This window comes from Paramormyrops kingsleyae, chromosome 5 (genome assembly GCF_048594095.1).
Source record: "Paramormyrops kingsleyae isolate MSU_618 chromosome 5, PKINGS_0.4, whole genome shotgun sequence".
Taxonomy (NCBI): Eukaryota; Metazoa; Chordata; class Actinopteri; order Osteoglossiformes; family Mormyridae; genus Paramormyrops; species Paramormyrops kingsleyae.
Genome location: NC_132801.1, coordinates 38,091,160 through 38,103,408, shown reverse-complemented (window position 1 = coordinate 38,103,408; position 12,249 = coordinate 38,091,160). Strand labels below are relative to the sequence as shown.

Below are 12,249 nucleotides of genomic sequence, written 5' to 3'. Positions count from 1 at the left end.
ATCATAATCAACAACAATGATCAACAACAACAACAACAATAATAATAATAATAGCCCTGTGGTGTGTTGGCGCCTAACCATGGTTGGTTTCTGCCTGCGCCCATTGTTCCCGGGATAGGCTCCGGTGCCCCCCGCAACCCTGGATTGAATTAAGCAGCTACGGTGATGGATGGATGGATAATAATAATAATAATAGTAGTAATAATAATAATGAAAAATATGATTGTTTATTATTTTTTTATGAAATTAACCTGTCAAACATGTCAGACTAACCTTGGCATGTGAAGAGATGTTTCACTGAAGGGTTTGAACCATGAATGAATGGTCAACTGGTCAACTGGAGTCAGTGTAATTCCTGACTCTTAGGATATTAAGGGGGGTGTACCACTAAGCAGGATTTCTCAGGTAGCTGGGTTAGCTTAAGATGGAAGTCATGATTGTCCAACAGGAGTTTAGGTAAGGAGCTTTCCTATTGGACAAGTAAGTAAAATTTATTTATAAAGCACTTTTCACGGACAAAAGTTTCACAAAAAAATGTAACAATAAAAATAAGCATAGCAAGCGCAATATGAAAAAAACTTGAAAAATATGTTACAGAATAAAGCCCAAGGAGCGTTAACTCAGCTCTGTTCAAAGGCCTTCTTAAACAAGAAAGTCTTAAGATGTATTTTAAAAGGGTCAACTAAATCAGCAGAGCGCAAAGCTAGTGGAAGATCGTTCGAGAGTCTAGGTGCAGTTGACTGAAAAGCACAATCCCCACGTGTCTTAAGTCGTGTGCGGGGGACGACTAGAAGGTCCTGTGACTCCTGTTGAATAGACCTAAGGGCCCGGCTGGCTGTGTGGCGTTGGAGTAGAATAGCAATATACTTAGGAGCTTCACCATGCAGCGCTCTATAAGTGAGTACCAGGATTTTAAAAAGAACTGGCAGCATGACAACCATGACTTCTAGCTTAAGCTAAGTCAACTAACTTTGGAATCTTGCTTTGTGGAACACCCCTGCTTTGCGGAACACCCCCGCTTTGTGGAATACCCCCGCTTTACGGAACGCCCCCACTTTGCGGAACGCCCCCGCTTTGCGGAACGCCCCCGCTTTACGGAACGCCCCCGCTTTGCGGAACGCCCCCGCTTTGTGGAACGCCCCCGCTTTACGGAACGCCCCCGCTTTACGGAGCGCTCCCGCTTTGTGGAATGCCACCATGATGTGTGTGCTTGCATCACCCTGCTTTAGTGTGAGGAAACCTGCAATCTCCATGTGTGCCTTTGGATTGGTCCTAATGCTGCAGATGTGGTTATGTAAGGCGGCATTCTATATTTTGGAGACACCCAAACCAGCACCTTCATCTGTTCCCTGTTCTATAATCCTTTATTGTGTATATAGGAATTCGTCTCCTTGCCTATGGCATCTTACTCTTCATAGCTTGGGGGTCACAGCACATGGTCAACCATTGTGTGGTGCCCCTGGAGCTGGGGGTTAAGGGCCTTGCTCAAAGGTCCGCACACATGTGACTGTTCTGTAAAGACCAGGGGCCTCATGTATAACGACGTCCATAGAATTCACACTAAAACATGGCGTACGGACAAAATTAGGAATGTGCGTAAGCAAGAAAAAAACCAGATGCATAAAACTTTGCGTAAGCACAGATCTACACACATTCCCTTTATAAATCCCAATGAGGGTGAAATTTTACGTATGTGAAGGAGCCCACAGCCACTCCCCCGGCCCGCCCATAATTATGTATATTTGCATATGTAAATCTGTATAAATACCCGCTTTGTTCTATGTTTTTTTTAAACAACAATGGATAAACCACGTGGGAAAAAGTATTTCAGTGAGTGCGAAGTGGAGGTCATGTTAGGCCACTTAAAATTAATAAATTGTTTTACATGGCCGCCCGCCTCAATTTTTTGGTGCCGCCTCGATTTTTTTTATATTTTATATTTTTCAAAAAATCCGTTTTTTTCACCTCAAAAACTGTCAGAGATTGTCAATACGCAGAGATCGTCAATACGCACGTACGTCGTTTGAAATCATCTTGTGTTTCTCTCAAACTGGCTGCCGTAAGTGAAAAATCTTGAATGTCAGCCTCGGATTTTTCCACTTTTTATTGTTTGCACCGTTGAGAGTTTAAAATGTTGAGACACTGACAGAATAAAGTTTAATTTTCTAGTTTTAGTATATCTCTGTTGCCGTTCGTCTTTTCGCTAAAAATATAAAATCCCCTACTCACCAATATTTTAGAAGTTTGAGTCATGTAAAACAATTTATTAATTTTAAGTGGCCGTAGCAGAAATCGAGAAAAGAAAAGTGATATTATTTGGTGGTTTAAGTGGCATCAGCAATAAACGAAAGTTGACGGAGTCGTACGGTGTGGCGGAGTCAGTTAAAAGTGTTGGTTCCAAAAGTCGCACGGTGGCCGAAATTAAAAAGAAGTGGTCGGACATTAAAATCGACGTAAAAAACGAGCGGCCGCTCACCGTAAGAGTCTTAACAGCACAGGCAGAGGTCGCGGAATTCCCTTTGAGCAACGAGTTGCTGCAATGATCGGGGACACTTTTATCAGGGGAGGGGGACGCCGATGTCAGCGCGGGTGAGTTTTTCTCGTACCCATAATTGTTTGAATTACTTGCATGTTTATTAATAACACGTAGGGCGCAGATGCGGTGTTACTTTCGTTTATTCTTACAGACAGTAGTACAAGAGGTGCCCCCAGTGCCGAGGACGACACAGGCGGTGATGGTGCTGCTGTGCCAAGCACATCTTTGGGCGCTGGCTGCACACATTCCCGTGCCTCAGAAACCGGGGGGGAGACCATCCGGCCGTGTGCTGACTGAAGCTGTGCTGCAGTCACAAAAATAAATTGTGAATGCTATAAGATGTTGCCAATGAATTAAAACATCTAAATGATACACTGTGTGATACTGAAGTTGTAACGCTGTTCCATTTGGCGGAAAATTTGGTGGCTCAGGGTCAGGTTCATCGTGCCTAAGCTCTTCAGATAGCGGTAAGACACTTTTTGCGAACTGTATGTATAGCAGCACCCCACCGGTCTCGTCCAGGCAGCGCCAACAGCCTTAAAACTGCCTTACAGTGGCTCTACCACCGCCCGTGCCCGAGAATGGGGGGCAGCATTATAACCCCGCCCCTGTTCATTCTGTGGGTTTGCGACCGGCGTGAGAAGCCATGACTTCAGTGGGTATCCAATGTCACATGGTTAAATCAAACAAAGCTTACAGAATTGGGCCAAATTATAAAATGGGAAAAATCTTCTTACCGAGCAGCCAGCCATTACGTACCACCCCATTTTCAAGTTTGTTTCCAACAATACTGTTTCTGAAAATGAACGAATCATGGGTTGAGCCAGGCCATCTATTCACAACATTAATGCAGGGGCGTCATATGCATTTTGAATGGGGGGGGGGGTGGTGACACACTGGCATAAAACTAATGTTTTATGTTAAATGTGGGGGGATCCAAACGAATAATTATGAATAGAGTGAAAGTGCTTTTTATTTACGTAAGCATAAGCAAATTCGTTCTCTGAAGGTGCCTTTCTAGCAATGTGCGCGCAGTCGATGGCTCCGATTACATTGGGAAAACCGGACATCGCTGCAAATTGCGCTTCAATCTTTGCCTGTTCAACCACATTGTAAGGAAATTTTATATATCTGGGTGACAAGCTGATTATGTCGTCCCATACAGCCGGCATGGCGCGACTCAGTGATGACTGAGAAATACCCGATCGGTCTGCAAGTTCTCGCTGAAAAGCACCTGTGGCTAAGAACCCACAAGTGGACAGAACTTGTAAAGGAACAGCTTTAGCGCAATTCCTCATCGTCTGCCTTTGTAATGCTGGCCCCAGTTCAGCACACAGCTCCAAAAGGATGGCTCTTGGAAATCTGAACTTAGAAGCCAGTCATCATCATGGGCCAAGAAATCAGTATGATCCCTGAATACACGCTCTCTTCTAATTCTTCCATAAGCTATGTCTTCCAATCACGCAAGAGCTGCCATGGTAGTTGTAATAGTTCGGTCATTTTCTGCACAGTTTTATTGTTACAAATTGATAAAAAATCAGGTGCCGTACATTTGTAAACAATATACAATTAATGTCGGTGTACTGGATAAAGTCAGCGTCATGACTGTGAGTTTGAAAAGGGAAACCACATGCAGTAGCAATGACTTGCCACTAAGTGCCATCTGTTTACATAACCGAGCAGAAACGTGCGTACGCCATGTCTGGAGCTGCTGTGAGAATGTGCATAGAGGTACGCCAAGTTTTGTTTTTATACATCTTGACGTGAGCGTGGAAACGGACGTATGCAACATTTTTGTGCGTACGCACCGTTTATACGTGAGGCCCCAGGACTCGAAACAGTGACCTTCTGATCACAGCCACTCACCAGCCCCTGCTTTTCTTTTAATTTTAACAAATTGTTAACAGCTTCATGTTAAACACTTCTTACAAAACAGCATCTTTGCTTTAACTGAAACACAAATAAATCTCACAAAGCTGTTAGGTAGAATTAAAACACATTAACATGCTCCAGTAAGTGACAAATTATAGCTGTGATAAATCATAAAATGGCAGGGTGACACCCCCTGAACACTTCCAGCGGGGGGTAATACCTGAGTGCAAGCTAGGCAATATATGTCACTGGCAGGTCAATGTAGCCATCGTGTATCTTTTGAGAAACAGGGTTTTTTTTTTTTTTTTTAGAAAAGCATGACGACAGTCAGTACAGAGTTGGAGGTGGGAATGTAAGGGCCGTTTGGCTGGCTGAAGGACGTCATGGTGTTGCCTTGTCGTCAATGCACTGTAAGATATCTGCTGCTCACTCGATTAGAACTGCATCACAGCGGGGTGGGCTGATGCTTGTTAGACTCCCACGGTGTGACGACCTGCCTGACTCTCAGCTTAAAGTTATGCCGCCACTAATACTCACTCCCGAGGTTTCAATTGGTCACACGTACTGATGTCTAAAGGATAACATGCATGTAGGACTTGGTGGGGAAAATTGTGTCTGCATATATTTGCTGAACCATACCGCTGTCAGATAGCGGAATTATTATTTTTCAATCACATGTGCTGTAATGCTGTTATAGTAATATGGAAGGCATGGTGGACCAGCGAGTAGCGCTCTTGTCTAAAGGCTGAATTACACGTCTGCGTAGAGCCTACACTTGTGCGCTGCTGTGTCTTTGTGCTCATCAATCACACCGCCAAAACGCTAGGTGATACATAGTTTTGGATGTTGAATTTATTGTCTTCCCACCCTGCGATGTATTCAATTGTTGAATCATGCAGTTGAAACAGAAAAAAACAAACAGTTCATGAAATATCAGTTTTACGAGTCCTAATTATATCTGTGCTACTCCAAACTTCCCGAAGACAAAATTGGAAAAATGTCGAGCCGCTACAAAGTTACTTGTTGTGAATTTTCCCTTTAAAAAAGTAGCGTCTATACCAGGGTTCTTCAACTCTGGACCTCGATTCCAAATCCAGGCCGTGTTTTCAGTTCTCCCAGGCAGTTGTTTAATCATTACTGATTCTAATTGGTCAGAGGCTTCACACCTGACTGACAGGTAAAGGAAGGCTGGAAAACCAGCAGCGCTCGGACCTCGAGGACCGTGAGTTGAATAACCCTGGTCTATACTACTTTTACTTATTCAGTCTTGTAAAGTATGAATAAACTTAACGGAGGTAAGTGAAATTAGCGTCGTCATCTTGTTTTGCAGACGTGTTGCTAAGATGCCTAGGATGGGTTACTCAAAGCTAGATATAAATAGTGCTTCAGTTTCTGTCAGGGATATACATACACCTGGGATTTACGCTTAATTCACTCCCATAAAGAAACCGAAGGCTTGTGATGTGTAGTTACATTTCTGGGGTGGTGCGTAGGGTCTAAGGCTATGCCGTACGTACCACGTCGATTCCACGCAGATGTATCATCCTTTACTTCTCTACCGCTGGTGGTTTGAGTGCTGCCTCCAATCAGTGTGTGGACATTGTATTGGCCATAGTGTACGTGCCTAGTAATGGACTGCATCCTGTTCATGGGGAACCCCAGTCCTGTGACCTATGCTGCTATAAATAGGCTCTGCCTCCCCGACCAAGAAATGTGGGTGAAACTCGTAAGGATAAATGGATGTTATAATATCACCCTAACAGTGTTCCCACGTTTCAGTGACTGACATATGGCTGTATTTTTTTCCCCCAATCAAACTATGTTATAATAAATGAGGATTCAAGAAATATCAGAAAATCTAATCTTGTCAGTGTTACCAAGACTTCTCTCTGGAAGAATTCCCTTTGGCTTAGAAATATGTTCATTCAGATTGAATTAAAATACTGATTTCGACAGCATGGCAAAAACATATTTTTCTTTAATAAAAAATGCAAAGTAATTAAAGAAATAATCTAAGCACAATTTAAAACTTTTTACAATGAACAAGAAACATGAAGCCCTTGTCTGATAAAGGTTTTCAGTATATTTCAGTGTAACAATGGACATTATTGTGTTTTTTTTTATTAGTTAGCTAGTTTTCCACAATGATTTTAAAAGAAAAGGGAAAAGGAAATATGGATTTTGTTCTTAGATGGTCGCAAGGCCGGGTGAGGCCGGCGCAGTGCCCTAAGCCAAAGCAGAATGAAGCCGACGCAGTGCCCTATCATAAGGCAGGATGAAGTCAGAATGGTGCCCTAGGTCAAGGCAGGATGAAGCTGGCGCGGTGCCCTAGGTTAAGGCCGGATGAAGCCGGCGCGGTGCCCTAGGTTAAGGCCGGATGAAGCCGGCGCGGTGCCCTAGGCCAAGGCGGGTTGGAGTCGGCACGGTGCCCTAGGCCAAGGCGGGATGAAGCTGGCGCGGTGCCCTAGGTTAAAGGCGGATGAAGCCGGCGCGGTGCCCTAGGTTAAAGGCGGATGAAGCTGGCGCGGTGCCCTAGGTCAAGGCAGGATGAAGCTGGCGCGGTGCCCTAGGTTAAGGTCGAATGAAGCAGGCGCGGTGCCCTAGGTTAAAGGCGGATGAAGCTGGCGCGGTGCCCTAGGTCAAGGCAGGATGAAGCTGGCGCGGTGCCCTAGGTTAAGGTCGAATGAAGCCAGCGCGGTGCCCTAGGTTAAGGCCGGATGAAGCCGGCGCGGTGCCCTAGGCCAAGGCGGGTTGGAGTCGGCACGGTGCCCTAGGCCAAGGCGGGATGAAGCTGGCGCGGTGCCCTAGGCCAAGGCGGGATGAAGCTGGTGCGGTGCCCTAGGTTAAAGGCGGATGAAGCCGGCGCGGTGCCCTAGGTTAAAGGCGGATGAAGCTGGCGCGGTGCCCTAGGTCAAGGCAGGATGAAGCTGGCGCGGTGCCCTAGGTTAAGGTCGAATGAAGCAGGCGCGGTGCCCTAGGTTAAAGGCGGATGAAGCTGGCGCGGTGCCCTAGGTCAAGGCAGGATGAAGCTGGCGCGGTGCCCTAGGTTAAGGTTGAATGAAGCAGGCGCGGTGCCCTAGGTTAAGGCGGGATGAAGCTGGCGCGGTGCCCTAGGTCAAGGCAGGATGAAGCTGGCGCGGTGCCCTAGGTTAAGGTCGAATGAAGCCGGCGCGGTGCCCTAGGTCAAGGCAGGATGAAGCTGGCGCGGTGCCCTAGGTTAAGGTCGAATGAAGCTGGCGCGGTGCCCTAGGTTAAGGTCGAATGAAGCAGGCGCGGTGCCCTAGGTTAAGGCCGGATGAAGCCGGCGCGGTGCCCTAGGCCAAGGCGGGTTGGAGTCGGCACGGTGCCCTAGGCCAAGGCGGGATGAAGCTGGCGCGGTGCCCTAGGCCAAGGCGGGTTGGAGTCGGCACGGTGCCCTAGGCCAAGGCGGGTTGGAGTCGGCACGGTGCCCTAGGCCAAGGCGGGATGAAGCTGGCGCGGTGCCCTAGGCCAGATGTATTTATTTAGATATGAATGGTGTAATGAAGCAAATGCATAAAATGCATGAAGGTACACTTTAAGAGGTATTTATCACAAATAAAAATAACAAAAGCTTATTTTATATTACAAGGATTTACAAATTATAAACCAGCCTCAGGAAAAACACAGAGCAATATTCATACTTGTGATGCTGCAGTTTCCTTGGTTGTTAAGCCTATTTCTGCTCTCCAGTCTCCCCCTTAATTATCTTGTGCCCTGTGCCAAAATCCAAACCTTGCTTAGATTACAAGATCAGCTTTTCTTACTGGACAGTGAACAGGCTTTTTCCAACTTATTTTTGCACATTGTGCATCATGACCTTGGCTGACACTTGTTGTCCGGGGTGTATTGCACAGCCGACGTGGTAAAATGAACTCTGATAAAAATGCTGTAGTATCTGTAGTATCCTCGTTAGTTCTTGTAAATGCATTACTGCTGGGGAGGAGTGACATGTCTAGGTGCATCTAAGCAATGAGACAAGCTAAAGAACACTTTAGAGAGGATGTACTTGTCGACTGTTACATGATTAATTTGCAGTGGTGGAGATACTGGGGATGCACCTCTAAGGCATTGGTACAGACTGGAGAGATAAGCCTGAACTGTATAACAGGACCTTCTTTACTCTTCTAGGTAGCATGGAGAGGCCAAAGGTCAGGAGGAGCATGTTGTGGGAGTGCGAGAGCCCAATGCCCCCTGCAGGTCAGCGCTGCAAATCGCACCTCCTGTCACAGTTTACTGCTGTGCTCTTCATCCTGAACATGGAAATCATGCAACCAGGCGTGGTCGTGGTTCATGAATTTTCCTTGAGGGCTGGTTTGTGAGAGCCACATATTATGTAGCCTAGATCAATGTTCAGTGTTTTCCCAACCCAATCCTGAAAGACCCCCAGACAATCCACATTTTTCTCTCTCCCAGCTTCCAGCCAATCAAGAACTCTGAATACCTGACATGATTGTGTTGGGAGCTGGGAGAGAACAAAAACATGCACTGTCTGGGGATCCCCAAGGCCTGTGTTTGGAAGCACTGGCCTACATGATCACTATATATCGGCAGCAAAATATACCAAGTCCCCCCCTCCCATCAGCCGCTAGACAGCAAATTCCCGGGCTGCTTTTTGTTTGCTTTTTGCCCTCTGGAATTTAGGGACTGTCTCCTTACCAAGGAACCCATTTCATTTCCTTACACAGGGAGCTTAAACATCCCTTCTGCGCCTTAAAAGATGGCACCATCTATACAGCTGCCTGTAGCATACGACTGGAAGAGATCCTGGCAAAAACTTCCTCTGGGGCCCCCTGGTTATGGCCATGAGAGCCACATCATGTGCCCCCACTGCTCGGATCGGTGAGGGTTAAACAATTCAAAGAGAGTTCACTACCCTGAAGGTTACAATATCCTGTAATATCAGGCATGAAAAATACCCTGAATCTTCCTTATCCTGCATGTATGAGGAGCCTAACCACATTGCTGGTTATTGCTTTCGAGGCTGGCTCACATTATCTTTGGTATAATTGTGATAGACACTGTCTCAGGTGATTCATTTAGCTGCTGATGCTCTGCTTGCCTCTGGCAGTTTTCACACCATCCTTAATATGCCCCTTTAGTTCAAACGTCTATCCATCATTTGGACCAAAGCGATCCTGTGGATCTTTAATTGAGAAATGGAATTTTCCATGTATCTGAAACAGTAGTGCTGGAAATAGGGGTGCTGAGTGTGCTTCAGCACCTTTTCTTGTCTGTTTTATAAAAAAAAAAAACAACACATTCTTATGTCTCGCAACGACTCAGACACGTTTTCATAAGTATTTCTCCAAATATACCACATTGTTAGCTATTGATAGTTATTGGTGATACGAATGCACTTCAGTGAAGTGTATTGATCAGTCCGACTTCTAGCACCCTGAGCTCAAAATGGATGAATCTCAATACCAAAAACACAAAGACAGTACTTGTGGTTTTGGCAAGACCGGTCTTGCTAACTTGCCTTCCAAGAACTTGGGGCACAATGAACCATGGGATTGGCCTTATTCAGGGAGAATGCAACCAATCCTTCATATTTGGGGTGGAGCAAGAACAACATCCATGGATTTCGTGTTCTTAGTATTGGAACTGGTCTACGACAATGGCAGAAGACATAAAGTACACGAGAACACAAGTACAGTCAAGTAGGCATTCTGAGATTCACCCAATGTTTCCAAAGAAAAGCTGATGATGTATGAAGCGTTTGATACGTGTGACCATGTGGGGGTTTGTGGAGTGGTGGACTTTTCCTGCATGTCCAAGTGATTCCCAACTTGTGTGTTTATTGCTGGGGTGATCACTGCTCAATTGAGGGAAATGCAGAATTAATTCTTTAAAATCACTCTATATACTGGTTTTTTACACTTTTGCTCTTTGGTTTACAAAGTAATTTAATGATTTTCGCATGATCATGTACATGCAGTCTTTCTGAAAAAGGTATGCTGTCATTTTTGTTCTCCTACTTGAGAATTAAATAGCACTGTTCATATTGAATGGAATGACGCTGCTCAGTGTGGTGTGTGCTTTTTGGGAAACTTCATTATAGATTTATGATGAAAGCAGGAGTCCCATGGGATGAACATAATGGGTTGAGGTAGGTCCTTACATTTAATATATCTTGTGCAGCACAGAAATATAGCTTTGCTATTTTCCTTGCACCTTCAACAATATGTGAGTATGGATTGTGTAGAAAAAAAGAAAACATGCTGAAATACCATTAGAACATAAAAATGGAAAACAAAAATAAATATAAGCACATTTTAGCATCATGTAATCCTAGCACTTGTCAGCAAACATATGTTGTTTAAAGAAAATTAGACGAACTGTGATGCTCACAAAATGTTCATTTGGGAACCCTTTAATATAGTTTTTTAAGCATTCATCTTCACAGCACACTGTATCAGGTTTCCCCCAAATTTCCTTTGCTACCAAAAAAAAAAAAAAAAAAAAGCACTTTTCCAACAGAGTATTAGATCGATGGTGTTCATAGCCTTGGTTTTTACTGAGCTAGTATCGGGAAAAATTCATTGTGGAGTCTTAAAGCACTTATGTAAGTCGCTCTGGCTAAGGGCGTCTGCCAAATGCTGTAAATGTAAATGTACTTGCTGGATTACCTTCTGCATTGACCTTTTGATTGTGTGCTTTAGGTATTGGCACCTTACAGTAACATCCACAGCACAGATATACACAAAATATTCAGACTCAATTAATAACTCACTGCGTCACCATCCATTCTATGGTACTTTACCAGTAGGGGTGTGGTGAGCAAGAAGGGACAGGAGACGAGGGTGCAGTCAAATACTGCTGGCAGGACAAGATTTACTTCCTCAGCCTCATTCTCAGGGCCCCCGGGCCAAAAGAATTCATGATAACGGTTTTATTGCAATATCTGTGGAAAAATTTAAGGAAATAATTATTATTAATTATTAATTATATTATTAGAATGCTGCTAGTCTTATTCACCTTTAAATGTGTTTATTGTGTGTTTTATCTCTTTTTTGGACAAATACAAGTGTAGTGAAGTGGAGAGTCTGTAACCATCGGAATGTCTGTAACCATCGGAATGTCTACTCATGAACGAGATACGTTCTGAACGGCAGTTCGTAACTTGAAATGTTTGTAAGTAGTTATTCAGCATCATTTTAAGGGTATATGTAAGTACAAAGGACTAGGATGCTGGGGAGTACGCACGCTATGCTGCTGCGCGGCGGGAGTAGTGGCCAGAAGTCGTGCTAGGCAGAACTGGATGTTGCAGACAGGAAATGGGAGCCCAGTGAAAACAATTTGGACTTACAGTCCTCTTCGTTTGTATGTCTGAAAGTTGAACATTCGTAAGTAGAGGAGCGTCTGTATTTGTGTTCTCTATCTGGTTAATAAATGTTCTGCGTAGCTCCTGAGTGCGTGTTTATGGGTCTCATTTGGTACCTCGGTCCTGGAGGGGTGACCATATATGTCCCTGTCAGCTGCTACTACGATGCTACAGCCAAGTCTTATGCCAATAGGACAAACAACTAGAGTAATTTATTGTTTGTATTTTTTTTTCTGATCCCACTGATTTGGAGCGATATAAATATGGCTGCAATAAGCACAAAATACGCCAAGCTTCATATTTCAGGTCAGAGTGAACCAAAGACATAAGTTCACCAACATGCCATAATGCTAGATTACAGCAGTTTAAAATGTAAAGTAATATTTAGCAAATAAGATATTCAGGTAATAGCGTTGATCCAAAATCTGACAATTGGAGAGAACACTTAAAATGACAAGCAAAGAAAACAGATTTCAGTCAGCAGACTCATTAACAC

General features: G+C 44.4%; 1 long non-coding RNA gene across 1 annotated transcript; it reads left to right on the top strand.

Moving 5' to 3' along the window:
* Window positions 1-2,953: 2,953 nt before the first annotated feature.
* On the top strand, window positions 2,954-10,417 carry LOC140591005 (uncharacterized). Its single transcript, XR_011991891.1, has 3 exons — window positions 2,954-3,003; window positions 8,558-8,626; window positions 9,115-10,417. It is a non-coding gene; the product is annotated as an uncharacterized lncRNA (long non-coding RNA).
* The last annotated feature ends 1,832 nt before the right edge of the window (window positions 10,418-12,249 follow it).